The following is a 15226-nucleotide window of genomic DNA, read 5'->3' as shown; positions in this document are numbered from 1 at the left end:
AAGTGAAATAAGTCAAGCAGAGAAAGTCAATTATCATATGGTTTCACTTATTTGTGGAACATAAGGAATAACATGGAGGACATTAGGAGAAGGAAGGGAAAAATGGGCGGGGGGAATTGGAGGGAGAGATGAACCATGAGAGACTATGGACCTGAGAAACAAACAGGGTTTTAGAGGGGAGGGGGGAGGGGGGATTGGTTAGCCCGGTGATGGGTATTAAGGAGGGCACGTACTGCATGGAGCACTGGGTGTTATAGAAAAACAATGGATCATGGATCACTACATCAAAAACTAATGATGTATTGTACGGTGACTAACATAACATAATAAAATTTTAAAAAAAAGAAGGTTGTCATAGGAGGTGTCTAGAGGATAAGCTATATGAGGGTGCAGAGAGAAGAATCTGAACTGAGGGCCACCAGTAGCTAGTAGCTGGTAGCTATGAAGTAGATCACAGCTACTCAATTCTACTGTTATAAAATATGAAAGCAATTGCGGGAAACACATAAAAGAATAGCATGGCTGTGTTTCAGTAAGATTTTACTTATGGACATAAACATGTAATTTTCATATTTCATGAAATATCATTTTTCTTTATAATTTTTTTCAATAATTTAAAAATATAAGGACCAGTTTTAGCTCACAGGCCATACAAAACATAGAATTTGGCTGACAGGTTGTAGTTTGCTAACTGATGTAGATTATTGTGGTAAGTAGTATTATTTTTCAGAATATTTTCTGTGTCTTCCTACAAGGCCTTTTCTTATGGTACCCCTTGCTCACACTTCTCTGTGAGGTTATACTCCCATCTTACTGAAATCGGGCAAGGCAGAAATGTTGCAGAAAATAAAAATCAGACCAGTGAGAAACCAAGTGACACTCAGAGAAGTAGGAGAACTCAGGTTTATTTTACACCAGTGGACCAAGACAAGCTCGCACTCAAAATTCTGGGCCCCAGGCAGTGGGGTTATAGAGATTTTATAGGGGAGTGCAGGGGGTCAGGTTCCAAGGGCTATGCTGACCGCTGGTAGGTGGGTTTAAATTGGGGGGGGGGGTTGCTTTAGGCTGGAACAGCAGTTAGGGCAGTGCAGGGAACTTGTGGCAGAACAGAAGCAGAAACAGCTGGTTATCTCTTGCTCCCAGCAGGGATTCTGGTTATCTCTAGCTATTTCTAGTAACTCTCCATCTTCTGGGGTCCACCAGCCTGGGCCTGCTCTGGGTAATTTTCCTCTTCAATATGACTTGCGTTGGCCAATGAGATATGAGCTGAAGTGAGGCCACTAAGAGACAAAGTTTTAACATCCATGTCTGGGTTCCACTATCACATCTTTCTCTCTGCCACAAATATTGCAACCACTTATTCAGGAACAAAATGCCAGCTACCATCATTGTATTCCAACACTGTGTTAGTAAGGCCTAGTGAATGGGATAAGCAAAGATAGTAAAATATTGGAAGAGAAAATTATTTTTGATGTTATTTGATACATGGAAAATTCAATAATAAAACTTTCATAAAATTATTCTGGCATTTTGATGAGGTGATTGAATAAGAGATAAATGTTGTCAATAGATGTTGTTGTTGTTAACCAGCAAAAATAAGTAACAAATTGAGATAGGAAAAAGAATTCCAATTCACTTTAGTATAAAAAAAAATGAAGAAATGATTAGGAATTAAATTCAACACTAAATTATATGTGAAAAAAATTATAAAATCTTTTTGAAGAGTAAAGCAAGATATGAAAGTGTAAAAATTATCTACTATATTTTTAGATGTGAAGACATTGTAAATTTATCAGACTTCAAAATTAATAAGCAACTTTAATGTAATTCCAACTAAAATTCCAACTTTTTGAATTGCATAAAAGAATGATAGGGGCGCCTGGGTGGCTCAGTTGGTTAAGCGACTGCCTTCGGCTCAGGTCATGATCCTGGAGTCCCTGGATCGAGTCCCGCATCAGGCTCCCTGCTCAACGGGGAGCCTGCTTCTCCCTCTGACCCTCCCCCCTCTCATGCTTTTTTCTCTCTCTCATTCTCTCTGTCTCAAATAAATAAATAAATAATCTTTAAAAAAAATGATTAAATTTTTGTGCAATAGTAAGTATCCGAGAGTAATCAAGGAAACAGTTAAATGTGGACTTACCTTGCTAATTTTTTAGTCAAGTTAAGAAACCTGGAAGCTAGGGGGTGGGGCAATTCCACACAGGCAGGATTACCTGAGAAACAGAGCAGCAGGACCCTCCCCCAGAAGACAGGCTGGAAGTCAAGTGGATAACAATCCTTTGAATCCTATAAAACTGTAAAATCCCAATAGAAGGGGAAAATTGTATATTGAGCTCCAGGTGTGGCCTCACGACTTGTTTACTTTTCAGATATAATTTTCCTTTCCTTTTGTTTCTTTCTTTCTTTTTGATTTTTTCCTTTTCTCATGCCGTTTTCCCCTGCCGTATTCTTCCTTATACCTTCTCCTCATTTCAACTAGATATCTATTATACCAACTCATTTTTGCATAGGTGTTTTTTAACTTGTATTTTTACACACCTATATTTTTTATAGATATATGCTTTATTTTAGCCCATTTTTCACTGTTTTACCATTTTATATATACAAGTTTTACTTTCCTAGTGATTTGGGGATGTAGTGTCCGCTAACACACAAACCAAAATACACCCAGGAACAACAGAAACTCCCTGTTTTGTCCACACTGAGAGATAATAGCCCCCTTTTCCCTCCCTCCCACTTTTTTCCTTTATATTCCATTATAAATTTTTTTCTTTTTTCTTTTTTTCACTTTTAAAATTTTATTGTTGTGTTTCATTTTGGGTTTGTTTTTTCTGTGGTGACATCCAACCGTCCTGGATTTTGCTAGGGTGCATCTGGCTTGGGTCGTGGTTGGTATTTTAGACTCTGTCAAGTTGTTCACCCATCCGTCAACAGAATGACTAGGAGGAGGAACTCCCAACAAAGAAAAGAACCAGAGACAATGTCTTCTGTCACAGAACTAATGGATATGGATATAAGCAAGATGTCAGAGATGGACTTCAGGATAACAATCATGAGGTCCATAGCTAGGCTTGAAAAAAGCTTTAGTGACTATATAGAATCTCTAAGGGCAGAAATGAGATCTAATCAGGCAGAACTTAAAAGTGCTATGAATGAAATGCAGTCTAAACTGGATACTCTAACAGCCAAGGTGAATGAAGCAGAAGAACAGATTAATGACCTAGAAGATAAACTGATAGAAAGGAAGGAAAATACAGAAGAAAGGAATAAACAACTAGTGGCACATGAGATTAGAATTAGAGGGATCAATGACGCCATGAAATGCTCCAATGTCAGAATTATTCAGATCCCTGAGGTTGTGGAGAGAGGACTAGAAGGTGTATTTGAGCAAATCATAGCTGAGAACTTCCATAATCTGGAAGAGGAAACAAGCATTTGAGCCCAAGAGGCAGAGAGGACTCCTCTCAAAAATCAATAAAAATAGAGCAACACCCTGACATGTAATAGTGAAGCTTGCAAATCTTAGAACCAAGGAAACTATTCTTAGAGCTGCTAGGGGGAAGAGATTTCTTACACACAGAGGGAGGAACATCAGAATAACATCAAACCTGTCCACAGAGACCTGGCAACCCAGAAAGGGCTGGCAGGACATATTCAGGGTACTAAATGAAAAGAACATGCAGCCAAGAATACATTACCCAGCAAGATTGTCGTTTAGAATGGATGGATAGATAAAGAGCTTTCAAGACAGGCAGAAACTGAAAGAATGTGTGACAAACAAGCCAGTCCTTCAAGAAATATTAAAGGGGATTCTATAAATGAAAAGAAACCCTAAGAGTCGCATAGACCAGAAAGAAACAGAAAACTTACAGAAACAGGGACCTTACAGATAATACAATGACACTAAATTCATATCTTTCAATAGTTACTTTAAACGTGAATGGGCTGAATGCTCCCATCAAGAGGCACAGGGTTTCAGATTGGATAACAAAGCAGGACACATCCATATGCTGTCTACAAGAGACACATTTTGAAACTAAAGACACCCCCAGATTGAAGGTAAGGGGATGGAGAAAAATTTATCATGCCAACAGATGTCAAAAGAAAGCTGGGGTAGCAATTCTCATATCAGACAAATTAGATTTTAAACCAAAGACTGTAATAAGAGATGTAGAGGGACACTATATCATACTTAAAGGGTCCATCCAAAAAGAAGAGCTAGCAATTGTACATATCTATGCCCCCAACATTGAAGCACCCAATTATATAAACCAATTAAGAAACAAAATAAAGAAACATATAGATAGTAATGCATTAATAGTAGGAGACCTCAACACTCCACTCACAGCAATGGACAGGCCATCTAAGCAGAAGATCAACAAAGAAACAGGAGCTTTGAATGACACATTGGACCAGATGGACTTCATACATATATACAGAACATTCCATCCTAAAACAACAGAATATTCATTCTTCTCGAGTGCACATGGAACTTTCTCCAGAATAGACCACATACTGGGTTACAAATCAGGTCTCAACTGATACCAAAAGATTGAGATTATTCCCTGCATTATTTTCAGACCACAATTCTTTGAAACTGGAACTCAACCACAAGAAGAAATTTGGAAGGAACTCAAACACATGGAAGTTAAAGAGTATCTTGCTAAAGAATCATTGGGTCAACCAGGAAATTAAAGAAGAACTTAAACAATTCATAGAAACCAACAAGAATGAAAACACATCGATTCAAAACCCATGGGATACTGCAAAGGCAGTCCTAAGGGAGAAATATATAGCCATCCAAGCCTCTCTCAAAAAATTAGAAAAATCCCAAATGCACAAGTTAATCTTACACCTAAAGGACCTGGAGAAAGAACAGCAAATAAAGCCTAAACCAAGTAGAAGAGAAATAATGAACATTAGAGCAGAAATCAATGAAATAGAAACCAGAAAAACAGTAGAACAGATCAATGAAACTAGAAGTTGGTTCTTTGAAAGAATTGATAAATCGATAAACCACTGGCCAGACTTATCCAAAAGAAAAGGGAAAGGACCCAAATCAATACAATCATGAATGAAAGGGGAGAGATCATGACTAACACCAAGGAAATAGAAACAATTATTAGAAATTATTACCAGCAATTATATGCCAACAAATAAAGCAATCTATGCATTCCTAGACACTTATAAACTACCAAAACTGAAACAGGAAGAAATAGACAATCTGAACAGACCAATAACCAGTAAAGAAATTGAAGCAGTAATCAAAAACCTCCCAAAAAACAAAAGTGCAGGGATGAAGGCTTCCCAGGGGAATTCTACCACACATTTAAGGAAGAAGTAATACCTATTCTACTGAAGCTGTTTCAAAAACATATAAATAGAAGGAAAACGTCCAAACTCGTTCTAAGAGGCCAGGATTATCCTGACCCCAAAACCAAATCAAAAAGAATTACAGACCAATATCCCTGATGAACATGAATGCCAAAATACTCAACATGATTCTAGCCAATAGGATCCAACAGTACCTAATAGGATTATTCACTACTACCAGGTGGGATTTATTCCTAGGATGCAAGCGTGGTTCAACATTTGCAAATCAATCAACGTGATAGAGCACAACAATAAAAGAAAAGACAAGAAACATATGATCCTCTCAATTGTTGCAGAAAAGGCATTTGACAAAATACACTATCCTTTCCTGATTAAAACTCTTTAAAATATAGGGATAGAGGGAGCATACCTCAATATCATAAAAGCCATCTATGAAAAGCCCACAGTGAATATCATCCTCAATGGGGAAAAACTGAGAGCTTTTCCCTTAAGGTCAGGAGCACGACAGGGATGCCCACTCTCACCATTATTGTTCAACATAGTACAGGAAGTCCTAGTCTGAACAATCACAAAACAAAAAGAAATAAAAGGCATTTAAATTGGCAAAGAAGAAGTCAAACTCTCTCTCTTTGCAGATGACATGATACTTTATATTGAAAACCCTAAAGGCTTCACCCCCAAATTGCTAGAATTCATATAGCAATTCAGGAATGCGTCAGGATACAAAATCAATGCACATAAATCAGTTTCTATACACTAACAATGTGACTGTAGAAAGAGAAAATAAGGAATCGATTCCACTTACAACAGCTCCAAAAACCATAAGACACCTAGGAATAAACCTAACCAAAGAGGTAAAAGATGTATATTCTAGAACCTACAGGACACTTCTGAAAGAAATTGAGGAAGACACAAAGATATGGAAAAACATTCCATGCTCATGGATCAGAAGAATACACATTGTTAAAATGTCTATGCTGCTCAGAGCAAATTACACTTTCAATGCAATCCCTATTTTGATAGCATTGACATTTTTTACAGAGTTGGAACAAACAATCCTAAAATTTGTATGGAACCACAAAGACCCCAAATTACCAGGGGAATGTTGAAAAAGGAAACCAATGCTGGGGGCATCACAATGCCTGACTTCAAGCTATATTACAAAACCGTAGTCATCAAGACAGTATGATATTGGCACACAGTCAGAGACATTAGATCAACGGAAAGAATAGAGACCCCAGAAATGGACCCTCAACTCCATGGTCAAATAATCTTCAACAAAGCAGGAAAGAACATCCAATGGAAAAAAGACAGTATCTTCAATAAATGGTGCTGGGGAAATTGGACAGCCACATGCAGAAGAATGAAACTGGACCATTCTCTTACACCATACACAAAGAAAAACTCAAAATGGATGAAAGACCTCAATGTGAGACAGGAATCCATCAAAATCCTAGAGAACATAGGCAGTAACCTCTTTGACATTGGACACAGCAACTTCTTTCAGGACACATCCCTAAAGTCAAGGGAAACAAAAGCAAAAATGAACTTTTGGGACTTCATCAAGATAAAAAGCTTTTGCACAACAAAGGAAACAGTCAACAAAACAAAGAGGCAGCCCACGGAAGGGAGAAGCTATTTGCAAATGACATCTCGGATAAAGGGCTGATATTCAAAATCTATAAAGAACTTCCCAAACTCAACACCCAAAAAACAAAGAATCTAATCAAGAAATGGGCAGAAGACATGAACAGACACTTCTCCAAAGAAGACGTACAAATGGCTAACAGACACATGAAAAAGTGTTCAACATTACTAGCCATCAGGGAAATAACAAATCAAAACCACATTGAGATACCACCTTACACCAGTCAGAATGGCAAAAATTAACAAAACAGGAAACAACAAATGTTGGCGAGAATGTGGAGAAAGGGGAACCCTCTTACACTGTTGGTGGGAATGCAAACTTACAGCCAGTCTAGAAAACACTACAGACGTTCCTCAAGATGTTAAAAATAGAGCTACCCTACAACCCAGCAATTGTACTACTAGGTATTTACCCCATAGATACAGATGTAGTGAAAGAAGGGGCACATGCACCTCAATGTTCATAGCAGCAATGTCCACGATAGCCAAACTGTGGAAGGAACTGAGATGCCCTTCAACAGATGAATGGATAAAGAATATGTGGTTCATATATACAATGGAATATTACTCAGCCATCAGAAAGGATGAATACCCACCATTGTATTGATATGGATGGAATTGGAGGGGATTATGCTAAGCGAAATAAGTCAAGCAAAGAAAGACAATTACTGTATGGTTTCAGTCACATGTGGAACATAACGAATAGAATAGAGGACCACAGGGGAAGGGAAGGAAAACTGAATGGAAAGAAATCAGAGAAGGAGACAAACCATGAGAGACTCTGGACTCCAGGAAACAAACTGAGGGTTACAGAAGGGAGGTAGTGGGGGGATGGGGTGATCGGGTGATGGGTATTAGGTGCGCAGGTGTTGTGATGAGGACTGGGTGTTATATGCAGCTAATGAATCATTGAACACTACAACAAAAGCATTATGTACTATATATTGGTTAACTGAACATAATGAAAAATAAAATGAAGTAAAATAAAAACAATAGTAAAAATCTGTCAGAAAAATAATTTCTAAGGTAAAATATCTCATAAAGTAATATGAGAAATTATCATTTGGGATCAAACTATTTTCACTGCATAAGTCAGTTAAAGAACTTCCTTCAGCTATTTCCTGTGTCTCTCCTGGTCTCACGTTTCTCCACAGCACTGACTTCCATTAGACATAATGTGTCTCTTACTGACTGATTACCTGTCTTCCCACATTAGAGTAGAAGCTATCTGAAGGTAGGGACTTTTCTGTTTCACAGTGCCCAATACAGTGCCTGGCTCTAGTATGCATTTAATAATATCATTGAATAAATAAATGAATATTGTACAAATTAGTAATAAAAAGAGAAACAATGCAATAAAGGCAGTTGAAGATTATGAAAAGACCAATTCCAGAAATGCAGATCAAGGAAAAGAATCAATATATCAAAGGTTCTGTTCACCCTTAGTGGGGGTGAACAGAATGAAAATGAAAAACCAGGTAATGAAAAACCAGATAACAATGACAACTTCTCACTAGATTGATGAAAATTTGAAATGATTATAACTTCAATCCTGGCAGAAATATGCAAAGAAGATATTTACATAGATCTCTGGAGGAAATCAGAATTGTTATAGCATTTTGAGAAAACAATCCAGCATTATCTTTTTTTTTAAGATTTTACTTATTTATTTTAGAGACAGAATGAACAAACGGGGGCCAGAAGGGGAAAGAGAGGGAGAGAGAATCTAGAGCAGACTGCACACTGAGCGGAGGAACCCAGTGCTGGGGTCAATCTCATGACCCTGAGATCATGACCTGAGTCAAAATCAAGAGTCAGATACTTAACTGACTGAGCTACCCAGGTGCCCCAGCAGCATTATCTTTTAAAATAAAATATATTGTACCCTTGAATCAGTAAGCTGACTCCTGAGAATTTATAACATACATAAAAACACTGGTGTTTAAGAATATGTATATGCATTGACTGCAGCATTGGTTGCAATCACAAGAAACAGAAAATTAACATACATCAAATGAGAAATGATTTAATAAACCATGGTGTGTTCACACAGTGCAATATTTGTGACTTTATGGAATGGAATAGTTCAGCTATTAAGAAGAATGAACTAGAGCTAAACCAGTTGATTTCATGAGATATATTTGGGTCAGAAAAACAAGATGCATAAAATATGCAATATAATACCAAATTGGAATAACAAACAATGAAAAAACTATGTGTGTGTGTGTGTGTATGTGTCTATGAGTGTATGACTGTGTAGAAGAGGGTAAGAAGGAAGAGAATGAAAAAAGAGAATTCAGTAAATGCATATATATTCATATGGAAAGAATTGTTAAATGGAAAGAACCAGTTGGATAACAATATGTATAACTTGTTTACAACTGCATTCAAAAACATATGTCTTTATGTTTACATTTACATAAATGACTCTTGAACAACCTGGAGGATAGGGGTGCTGACCCCCCACACAATTGAAAATCTGAGCATGACTTTTGACTCCCTGAAAACTTAGTAGCCACCTGTTGCCTTACTAATAACATAAACAATCAATTAGCACATATTTTGTATATGTATTATATGCTGTATTCTTACAATAAAGTAAGCTAGGAAAAAATGTTATTAAGAAAATCATAAGGGGACACCTAGGTGGCTCAATCGGTTAAGTGTCCAACTCTTGGTTTCAGCTCAGGTCATGATCTCAGAGTCCTGGGATTGAGCCCTACATTGAGCTCTGCACTCAGCACAGAGTCTGCTTGAGATTCTCTCTCCCTCTGCCCCTCCTAGTCATTCTCTCTCTCTCAAATAAATAAATCTTTTTTAAAAAAGAAAATCATAAGGAAGAGAAAATGCATTGACAGTACAGTACTGTATTTATAGACTAAAAAATCTTTGTATAAGTGGACCCATGCAGTTCAAATCTGTGTTGTTCAAAGGTCATTGTATATCATGAAAGATAGCAAAATCTTAATGGTGGACACTTTGAGGGAGAAGGCTTTATGGATTAGGGGGTGGGATAAAGTAATGAAATGTTTTCTTTTTATTTCATACAGTTCAAACTTTTTTTGCCTTCAAAATGTGGCAAGTTGCATTTATAATGAGATTTTTAAAAAATCAATAGTGAAGGATGGGATTTGTCTTGATTTATTGTTTCCTATTTTTGCCTTAGGACCTTTAGATGTTTTCTGTCTCCATCAAAACTTTCTGGGTTTCCTTCCTCTGGTTTGTCAATTTTTGATTGAGAAGATGTAGAAGGAAGAAATGCTGTGTATTTGTGGATGTGTGAATGGCTGAGACTAGGGGTATAGTAATGTCTGAATCAGTGAATGGCAGGACCAGGATCTTTCTTTTTTAAAGATTCTACATGCCCCATCTTTTTACTGGTTGGTTTAAGGAAATGCAATGGTGCCAGCCCGTACCAGGGAATTCCCGTAGTGGAAGAAGACAGCTCAGTCCTATTGATGACAAATGCAGTTACATTTATTTTATGGGATGGAGGTAGTCTGGGGGATGGAAAGGGAGCACTTACACACCTATCTTTCTGGTGGAATTATGGATTTTTCCATTAGATTTGTCATGCTGTGTCTGCCTGTAAGGCCTTCCTGGTTTCCCAAGACTACTGCTCAGGGAATCTGTGTAGTCATGAAGACCATCTACTCTTCACCCTAACTCTACTGGTCATCTCAGGGTTGCACATTAATTCTGCCTGGTATTTTAGTTGGCAGTAAGGTACAGGGCAAGGCTTAGGGGAAATGTTCACTATTTTTTTCATGTATTTTCCATTTATTCATTTATCCATCCTTTGCGCTACCCACCAATTGGCACATCCATTTCTGACCAATATTTGTGATGATCTATGTGCCAATCTTGTCCTATGGATGGAGGTATTCTTAATGAAGAATAAGATCTCTATCTGCCCCCCCCCCCGCCCCCCGGAGCTCATTAGCTAGATCTGGAGTCAGACTAAGTATGCACTTTACTAGAATGTCATATGCATTATAACATAGGCAGGCATGAAGCACCCTGGAGGTGGAAGAAGTAATTAATTGTCTTCTGCATGTGGGGCTGGGGGATCTAGGAAATGTTTCCTGAGATGTGATGTGGAGCCAGATCTGAAGTGAGGAGTAGAAATCTTCCAGGCAGAAAGAGGGGCTTATTGAATAAATGGAAAGTTGTACAGGACAAGAAGGCAAACTGGGGAGGGGAAGGAGCATGGACAGAGCATGGGCCCCAAGTTGCATGTGGAGAACCCAGCAATTCTGGGCTGTACAACTGGAGCTGAAGAAGGAGCAGAAATGTTGTGGCTGGGCAGATTCAGAGGAAGTGACATGATCCACCTGCATTTAAAATTAGTCATTAAAATGACTAGCACATCATTCCTTTCTTGTCACCCAATTTCACTATTTCCCTTGGTGAGATGGCTATATGGTATAAAATTGACCACAAATGTATAAGTTGGCCTAAGATCACCATTCTAAAATTTAAGTCTTGTTTAGTTTATGGTAGTGACAAAATTTGAAGAAGGATGATTTTAGCACATTCAAGAGAGGTCCACATAACTCATCTGCTGGTCAAGACGGCTTTTATCCCCAAGGACCACCTCACTTCAGAAAGAAAACAAGAGAAATAAACTGGTTACTACTGACAACAATTTTGATATCCAGAAGAATAATCCAGAGAACATTTTAACTTTCACCACACATACCCAGATCTCACTGGGTTGAAGTTGAAGTGGGGTGTACTACATCATCTTGGCTAAACTGGAACTCCATTTTACAGAACCCCCTTCACTGATTCTGAATGGAATTGAGCAGGCAGAAACTAGCAGGAGCTGTGATGTTCTGAAGGTCATCCTGGTGGGAGGGAGTGAGAGAGACAGGTGCCAGCAGGTCCCATCTTGTCTTAGTCTCTTCCACCAGGTGTCATCAGGTCCTCTTCTGGACTGCTGGTCTGGCCAACTCCCAGTGATCCAGGCACACAGATCAGATGCAGAGGCCAAACCTACCACTGACTCCCCATCTGTTCTCTCTGATGACCCTGCTCTGGCAGCTGGGCACACTGGCTTCAAGAGGACTGCTTGGGGGGGCACCTGGGTGGCTCAGTCGTTAAGCGTCTGCCTTCGGCTCAGGTCATGATCCCAGGATCCTGGGATCGAGCCCCGCATCGGGCTCCCTGCTCAGCAGGGATCCTGCTTCTCCGTCTCGCTCTGCCTCTCCCATACGCTTGTTCTCTCTCTCAATAAAATCTTAAAAAAAAAAAGAGGACTGCTTGGGGACTTTATTCTTATCCCTCAAGTCCTCCTTTCAGATTCCTACTTCTCCAGTCTTTCCTGAAATTTTGTAGGATCTTATTTCTACAATACATCCCTTATTTAATAATACACATAATGACTTTGTATCGCTGAATGCTGACTGAAGAATTTAACAGCTAAAAATAGGGGTCCTCAGTAAGAGAAACCTTAAAGAATGTGGCTTTAGGTTTGAGTGGTTGCAGAAGCCTGAAGGTTTCAAAAAGAAAAAAAAAAAGACCATTATGAAGGCTTGAAGGACAGTAAGAAAATTTTTATAAGACTGAGGCAGGGGGGACCCATGTTATATGGTGATGAAACATTTGGTGAAATTGTAGGCTTCAGCAAATGAAGTTAGATGGATACCTAATGAACTTATGGGTCTAAGAAGATTTCAAAGCAGAATTTTGTAGGGGATAACTGGCTACATTCAGCTGACTATAATAAAGTATAGGAGAAGCTACATGAGTTAGAGGGCAACTATTTAATTTCAAGCAGCATTTAGAGGAAATACAAAGAAGCCAGAATTTACTGTGTTGGAAATAAAGTAGTTTATCCTTCTCAGCTTCTCCAGATAGCAAGATATTTTGAAAGTAATAAATGACCTTAAGGAAAAAATAAAATCCAGAGCACTTACAGCCTAACATACCCTTAGAGTAAGTTAGTCTTAGCTCAGACAAGAGATATTTAAGGTGGTGTCTTTAAGCTGGACAAAAATTCTTCTAATAATATCAAGGGTGTGCCTTGTACACCTGTCGACTGGACATTCGGGCTTCTAAGAATCTCAAGATTATTCTCCTGTATCAATCTCACATGGAGCACAAGGTAGAGAAATGCCTATCTCAGTAAATAAATGTGGTATGGCTTCTGTCTAATGGAGTGTGATTGTGACTTTGGTCTAATTTTATACATGAGAAACTCACAAAAGTTTTAAAGAAATTGTATCATCTTGGACTGAAAGGCACAAAGCCAGTTTATAATAAAAAGAGGACTCTGGGCCTTCAAGGTCCTATGGGCAGGAAGCAAGTTGAGAAATTATTTTAGCTACAACATAAGCCATTTCTTATGGAAATGAAGGATTATTTAAAGGATAGAGTCAAGAATCACAGAGAACTACTCCCAGGTAGCTGCGGTGGGCCCTAATCAACTGGTGCTGTGGGTCCAGCTAGATTTCACAATTGCTCTCCACCAGTGACTGTGTGCTTCCTCCCTCTCCTTCCCTTTGAAATGAGAGGAATGGCAGTGATGATCCTCTGTTTGTCCTACGTTGGGTGTATATGAAGCTGAGAATTTGTATCCTTAGTTCACAGGTCTTCAAATTTAGATAAACCACCCCAGAAGCTGCAACGAAGGAGCCACAATGGAGGAAATGTATCTTGTGATTTGGATCACAAGATCCTGAAATTTGAGCTGATGATTTTATGAGAGCAGTATTTTTGGGATCTTGAGAAAGGTTAGTATGTATGTATGTATGTATATATTTTTGCATGTGTAGCACAAGGATTGTGGCTAGATGGCAGACTGAGGGAACTAGTGTCCAAAAAGAACTTTAAAAATTTCATTCCTCCTTTTGCGTACACAATATTTCTTGCATCAAGAGCTTACGTCTTTTCCCTTTGATTCTGGAGTGGGTCTATGACTGCTTTGACCAATAAAGATATGGAAGAAGTGAGTTTTGGAACTTTTAAGTTAATATTTAAAGAATACCTGCAGCCTCAGCATCTTCTTTTTTGAGAAAGCTGTTATGGTGAGAATTCGCATTATGCTAGCAGTTCGTGAAGAGGCTGACATGAATGAAAAGCCTAGCCAAAGTCCTGCTGAACTCCCTTACAGGCAGCACCAACCTGCCAGCCATGTAAGTGAGCCACCTTGGATGTGACCACTAGAGCCCCAGTTGAGAAACTGTGACACCAGGAGTGCAAAAAGCAAAGGTAAGTACCCCCCAAACCTGCCTATATTGTAATCCTCAAGCAGTAAATGACTTTTTTTTTTTAGGCCACTAAATTTTGAGATAAATTGTTATGCAGCAATAGATAATCTACAGCAGAAGTAATTTTCTTCTCTGAGAATTTTGTTTCCAAAAATTCTCAACAATGGGTTTAAAATGGAAAGCATTAATGACTAAGAGGGGATTGCAAAAAGAATCAGACTTAAAAACAACTAGCGAATGGAGGCAGGTAAGGGGATAGTATGTTTTTTGGAACAGAATAATAATATGTTTTGGAGTTCTTAAATTTTTAATATAAAATCATAAAATCTGGATTTGATCAATTTGAGACTTGTGATACATTTTAAAGGAAAAGTCTTTGAAAAAATGGAAAATATTATTATTTGAAAGAAAACACATAGAAAAGATAATATCTTTTTTGACAGTATGGGGAAAAGTTTTCAATTAGCAATAATCGCGCCTCGGATAAACCTCATTGGCTACAATACTGCCACTGCGCAAAGCTTCTTTTTTGACAGTAAATCACAAACCCAGAGAATGCAAGAGACTGATAAGGTTAGATCCAGAACTGAGATTTCTGGCTCTCAGTGTTGAAAAAGAGCATTTATTATTTTTTCTTAATTTATATTTTTAAGTCAGCTCTATGCCCAATGTAGGGCTTAAATTCGCAACCCTGAGATCAAGAGTCACATGCTCTACCAACTGAACCAGCCAGGTGCCCCGAAAAGAGCAGTTTTCTTATTTCAATTGCATATGGTCTATGCTAGCTGAAAATTGAATCTTAGTACTATATGTTGGCTAACTGAACAAAATTTTAAAAAAGTAACGATTCTAAGTGAAAAAAAATAAAATAAAATTTTGGAAAAAAAAAAAAGAGTACACCTGTCAGGATGAGCACTGAGTAATGTATAGAATTGTTGAATCACTATATTCTACACCTGAAACTAATATAACAGTATCTTAACTATACTGGAATTAACTTTCAAAAAATAAAAAATAAAATAAAAGTAAAA

At 38.1% G+C, this 15226-nt stretch overlaps 1 pseudogene; it reads right to left on the bottom strand.

The window, feature by feature from the left end:
• Positions 1-14585: 14585 nt before the first annotated feature.
• Positions 14586-14718, bottom strand: LOC116628867 (annotated as a pseudogene).
• Between the last annotated feature and the right edge of the window lie 508 nt (positions 14719-15226).

The sequence above is a fragment of the Phoca vitulina genome, unplaced genomic scaffold (assembly GCF_004348235.1).
Source record: "Phoca vitulina isolate PV1807 unplaced genomic scaffold, GSC_HSeal_1.0 scaffold138, whole genome shotgun sequence".
Classification (NCBI taxonomy): Eukaryota; Metazoa; Chordata; class Mammalia; order Carnivora; family Phocidae; genus Phoca; species Phoca vitulina.
Note: the sequence above shows the minus strand (reverse complement) of the source record. Positions and strands in the feature narration are given on the sequence as shown.